The 6,281-nt window shown below is 40.3% G+C and overlaps 1 long non-coding RNA gene across 1 annotated transcript in view; it reads left to right on the top strand.

Annotated features, from left to right (window-relative positions):
• LOC107835931 (uncharacterized) overlaps positions 1–5,640 on the top strand; it is a 28,950-nt gene extending 23,310 nt beyond the window's left edge. Inside the window, exon 3 of the long non-coding RNA XR_001661773.1 lies at positions 5,561–5,640. This is a non-coding gene — a long non-coding RNA (uncharacterized LOC107835931). The remainder of the gene's footprint in view (positions 1–5,560) is intronic.
• Positions 5,641–6,281: the final 641 nt, after the last annotated feature.

Below are 6,281 nucleotides of genomic sequence, written 5' to 3' on the forward strand. Positions count from 1 at the left end.
GAACAATGGAAGAACAAACTGTGGTATGTTTTGAAGTGGGCCGAATATGTCAGGCATAAATGCATAATTTAGGATGTGTTTATCTATGAAGTAACATATTTGTTTTACCCGTGCCATCAAAATAAAAACATTTTGTATTTAAGTCATTATTCAACACTTTAAATTATTTACTGCTCTTTGCCCCATCCTTTTAGATTCTGAGGATGTGATGACAATATCGTTCAATATCTCAATCGTTAGAGAAATTAGGCTTGACTGTGAATTGAGGTGAAACCCTTGAGACTTAAAACCACAGTGAAACTACTGTAGCATTTAAGAAAAATAATACCAACAGTTAAACATTGTGGTGGTATAGTAATGGAACCATGATCTCAAGAGGTTACGCAGCCATCGGTCCCCGACCTTAAGCTCATGCAGGGACAGTGATCTGAAGCGCCTCTGAGGAGCTGAAAAAACCCAAAACAAGATGATGTTTTCAGTGTCCCAGTCAAAGTCCAGGCTTTACAAGTTATGTTTCTTGATTGTCACGAAAGATGGCACAACCATAACGAGCAGTCAGTGCATTTTCACATTTGGTCGAGTGTATTTGGATCACTGTTTCCTTTGCAAAAATTAACTCCTATTTTTTTTAATATTCAGACGCATTCATGACAACCCCCCCAAAAGCGATCTGTAAAGCGGCAAATGAGATTAGCTTTCTTAGCACCTGAGGCAGTTATTTGATGGTGATCATCCACAGACACAAATGGTTCAGTTTAAACTTCATGTCACTGTTATCAAGAAGATTGAAATACATGGACTTAACGAGTGCCGCACAAAGAAAACATAAAATTTCCGTATTTCCTGTCGTTCTAATAGCGACGTGCTCGTCTATAGCCTGAGGCTTCCTGTGCATGCCTGTGTAAGCACAGAAGCAATCTGTCTCCCTGCCTTGTGATTTTAAACTTGGTTATTTTCACATGGCTTCCCGGTGCAGCTGACGGTTTATTTATGAGTCTGACTTCAACCAGCTCTCATACAGAGATGCCAGAAACAGGTTGGCTTTTAAAACTGGAAATACAAAAAAGGACAGCAAAGAACTGGAGTTGTATGTCTTTTCACCTCTGCAGGAGCTGCGTCTCGTCTGTTATCACATGCAACTCTGAGATTGCTGTTAATAAGCACAGAGCTGCTGCATTCACAGCTCCCTGCGTCTCTCTGGGTTCTTGTTGCACCTTGTGTGGCACTTTCACAGCTTTCAGTAATTGTTGTGTTGCTGTATTTTTCCCTCATTTCTGCCTTCTGATAGAAATTCATACTTCTTATGTATCTTGTCTGCTTTGTCTCCCACTGGCTCCCAGTAGCTCAGACTTTAAAATATTTCTGTTAGTTTATAAATCACTGAACGACTCAGCACCAGAATACATTAAAGATCTGCTGTTGTTGTATCAACCTGCCAGACCTCTCAGGTCTTCTGGTTCTATGGATTCAGATCTAGAACCAAACATGGAGAAGCAGCACTCAGCTTCTATGCACCACAAATCTGGAACAAACTTCCAGAAAACTGCAAAACAGCTGAAACGCTGAATGCCTTTAAATGTAAACTGAAACCTCACCTGTTTAGAGTTGGTTTTGAACCAAAATAAATGGTGCATTGACCAACACATTTGATTTGTGTTGATGATTTTGATGACAGCACTCAACAAAATTGTTACTGATTTCTCAGTTGGTGACTCTTATGTTGTTTTTATGACTTTTTATCTTTGTGTTTTTATGATATAAAAGCACTTTGAACCGGCTTTGTTGCTGCACAACACAACTCAACTTGGTTGATCGAATGGAATAAGCTTCTTTTCCATCTTTCTGTGTGCTCTGGATGTGTGGGCTCTTCTGTCTTCATGGAAAGACTTCCCTGCTGATGCAAAACTCTTCAATCTGACGATCGGCGCAATCGGGTGACAGCATCACCTGCCGCTGGGACGTCGCGCCCGAGCATGAGCCCAGAGGTGGAGAGCATTTTACAGGTTACGGTCCACTGAGGACCGGCTCGTTTATAGACCTTGTTTTCTTTGTGTGTGTGTGTGTGCGCATGTGTGTGCCATCTGCTGCGTATTATAAGTGTGTCATCTGTGATGTGTAGATGTATGTTTTTGTGTCTGGCTCAGAGCATCTGCTGTGTGTGGACAGTCAAGTCTGTGGGCTGAGTGGAGAGTCGAGGGCCTCCGCAGACTCTTTTTGGCTCAGCGGGAGCTCCAGATCTGGGTGGGAGGTGGAGACTCCGGGGGTGGCGACTTTGCTGCTGTTGGTTGACCGTAAAGTAAAAAACAAAAAACAAAAAACAAAAAAGAAGACAGACCAGAGCCCTTATCTCTCTGCAGGGGATACAGCATCCCTCTGTGGAGGCTGAACAGCGCTCGCTCAGCCTATTCTGAGTGTCTGCTTGTTTTCCTCCTCTGCATCCTGCTGAGGCAGCCTTTACAGCGTTCGCCCCGCTTTGTGCAGAACCGCCGTTTGGACAGAACCGCAGCCGAAGTGAAAAAGCAGCAGGACCTACTCCTCGATGTATGTCAGCGTTAAATATGATCTCCCTCAGATATTTGTATCCTGAGGTTATTTAAGGAGAGTTTCTGCCGGGAATATAAACTGTTTTCACAATTAAAAAAAAAAAAAAAAAAGTTTGTGTTGGGTTAAATATATCTTGAGTGGGCCCAAATAATAGAGTGATAACAGTGGCTCTGTGTTCCTCTCACTAAGATTTGTGCCAACTATCTCAGCATCTCCAGCTAACCCTGGTTCACAACATTTTTTTTCTCTCTCGTCTGTGTTTTTAACTCATCTCCTCATTGTGCCTCTTTTCTTTTTCCCTTCTGGTCGTCTCCGTCAGCTATTCTCATGTTGAAGCCCAACACAGAGGAAGGCGCTAATTAAAAGCACAACATGATTTTCATTCACTGTTTTTTCGCACAGCAAAGAACTTGACAAAGATGCATTTCCAGCATATTTTCTTGTACGTTACAACTGATTTAAAATTTAGATTTTTATAAGGCACATTTTTCAATTTTGTCATGAATGTTGAGAAAATATTGATAGAAGTTTTAGACAGAGGAATTAAATAACTCCCCAAGCTTTTAATTGAACAAAAGTTAAAGGTGAAGTATTATTTAAAGTTGACTTTTTTGAGCTTTACATTAAGTTATTCCTTCATCAAAAACACACCTGGAGTGTTGCACTGATTTTTCTTTTTCATGCATGTTTGATAAATCCTTTAATCTCCCATGGCAACCATTCGGGGACGCCTAATCGCTTGGTCTCACCGAGCGCCGCCGATTCCCACCAAGTTTGGATCTGTAGCCCCACAGAGCGAACCCCTTCCTCATCACTCAGCTCCTCCAGACTAGTGGCAGCATCATTTAGCTACACGTCTGCTGAGCTTATAAGAACGGTCGTAAACGGCATCATGGAGAAGCATTGGTGTGATGACACACTGAGGGAAGATCAGGAGCTTCGTAAAGAGACAGAGGCCAATTTCAAGGCTTTAATTGCAAAGTGGGATTTCTTTTAAGGCCATATTTATATATATTTGTTGGGCAAAAAAATATTCTTCTGCTGCCTCATTATTTTATTTTATTTTTATTTAATCTGCGATACCCCTAATTCTCCATTATAATCTAAAGTGCTCGTGGCTTATTTTTTCAACATTAAAAACATGTTTAGTTTAATTCATTAAACTGAATTTGACAGAAGTATTTAAATCGCTCCAATATTTAGAAAAGAACCAAAATGCCATACAGTATTTTCAGTAGGAAGACATTTACATCCATAAGCCTACAAACGAGTCTGAGTGCTTTAAACATTAAGCTGTAGATTAATGTTGCATAGACCTGGGTAACTCTTCTTCCCATCAGATATTTGTTTATCTGCCTCATTTGACTGTAAGCTTTATGTCTCCCAGTGAATGTAATGCATTCACTCTCCTGCCTTTGTCTGGGTGAATGGAGCAGCCAGCGTATGAAGCTCATAATAATAATAATAGTTTGATCATAATGTCTCTGTACATCTGTGTGTTTTAAATATTGATTGGACTTAATGCCTGAAAGAGACCAGAGAGTACATCTGAAGCTACATCTGAAGCTCTTACAGGATCCCTCCTCTGACTGGAGCTCTCATGAAAATCCTCTCACTGTAGCCAATTTTGACAAACAAGATTTCACTGATTCCCCCCCCTTTTTTTTTTATTTTACTGAAGTGAAGATTTGGAAAGAAATTGCAGACGTTGTCTCCTGTTAAAATCCCCGAATAAAATGAAGGAACATCAGGCAGAAAAAAAAAGATGAAAAGTGCAGCCAGCCTGCCGTTACAATGTTGATAAGCAAATGGATCTCATAATGGGCCTGTGAATTAGTTTGACAGGGGCTAAATGAATGAGATGAAGCCACATGAGATCCCTGCTAATGCAGCATAATGGCTGATATGTGATTAGGAATAAGCATTTATTTCATGATGAATCACCGGCTACATGACGGGAAATTAGAATGTTCTCTTTTATTTTCATGTTTTCTGTCTGAATTTACATGATTCATGAAAAAGACCTGTCTGATGTCGACCGTGTGCTGCTGCTGATGAGGTCACGTTTTCGCTGTCAGACAGGAGATTCCAGGCTTTCCAGGTGACATCTAGGATATTCTCAGATAATTTGGAGTCAATTTTCACTTATTTAAATTTTTGAGGGTCATAGTTTAGATGTGTTTCATCTTCAGGATGTCATTAAATCCTGATTGTTCCTGCTAACGATCCATTCCTATATCCAGGTTCTGGAGTTAGACTTTGTTGAGAGACTTTTTTTGTTAAATGTCTCTTTTTGCTAATTCAACCAACCAGACACCACTCCTTTCTCCCACTTGTGGCTCCACAATATTCCTCCTGTGTGTCTGGTTATGGTTACATTATTTTAAAATCATCATGAAGGATCCTGAATGCCTCTTGGTTCCCTGAAACCAAGATTTAAACCGACCCAGTCAGCGCACGACGAGGCCGTAACTCAGGTTTTATAAAACATTAGCACATCTGAGACATTTCTAGTTTCTTCCAAATTTAGCTAAAGTCTCAATGACTAATCTCTATAAAAAACCCCTCTCTCATTATCCTGACATGTAGCAAGACTTTGGGCAATAATGCTGACCAGAAGAGAAAAAAAGTCTGCTTTTTTTTAAAAATTGTGTTTAAATATCAACTTTCTATGTGTTATTCTGTTCTATGTGTTAATGGAGATGTACAAAAATGAAGAAGAAGAAAAAAAAAACCCACAAACATTCAGTTTGCCTCCAGGTCATAATTAAATAATAAGTTGTTAATCACTCTATCTGTGGTTCTAATTACTAAAGTGCTCCTTGTCTCTAATCAGCTGATGGGTGGAGAAGGAGCGAGAGGGTTGATGCCGTTTTATTTAACCTCCAATTATGCAAAAGAAGTCGTCTGATCTCAACTTTATCAACATTAATGCAGTTTATAAATGTGTTTGCAGTCTTTTACTTATTCAGTTTTATTTAGTCTCTCTTTGATAACAGCAGTATCTTGTGTGCAGGGCAAGGAGACGACAGAAGAAGAGGATGAAGTCGCTGTGGGGATGGACAAAGGCTTCATGGAGGAATTCTTTGAACAGGTTTGTTTCCTAATCTTTCCCACCGTTTTCCCCTCTGTCCTGCTTTCATAACTTGCCATCATGAATTAATGACCAGGTTCTTTGTAACGCCACATCTGCCAGGGCATCATCCCTCTTCTGACATCGGTTCCACTCGTTCTGGTCTGTTATCCATGTAACGCAGGCTGTTTTCTCTCCTGCTGCTGAGGAATGATTTATAACTATGGCTAATGTTTTGGGTGTGGCCGGATCATTATTTACTTCAGTTTGCTTGTGCTCGTGTAGGTCATCACTTCGTTTACCAAGCAGTAATTGTTTTGCCAGACGCTGCGATGTATGCTTCTACATGTAGGTTCTGTTTGCACAAATGCTTATATCACAATAGAGTTTGGAATTATGGCCCAAGCCAGACCCAGGATTCACAAAACAGCTCAGGATTTAAGAATACAAACAATATTCAATACAAACCAAACAATAAGGCACAATAAAAAGTTATGTTAATCTGCTTATCATAAATGGGGGAGTAGATGGTTTAACCTGTGGAGGAAATAAAGACAGTAGGAAAGATGCAGAAGTTATCCAGACTGTAACAAGCGCAGCAGCACACTCCACAACGCGCAGGCGGCTCCGCTCCTATCAGTCACACTTCCCGATTGATTTTCAC

This window comes from Poecilia formosa, unplaced genomic scaffold, assembly GCF_000485575.1.
Source record: "Poecilia formosa unplaced genomic scaffold, Poecilia_formosa-5.1.2 Scaffold31, whole genome shotgun sequence".
Lineage (NCBI taxonomy): Eukaryota > Metazoa > Chordata > Actinopteri > Cyprinodontiformes > Poeciliidae > Poecilia > Poecilia formosa.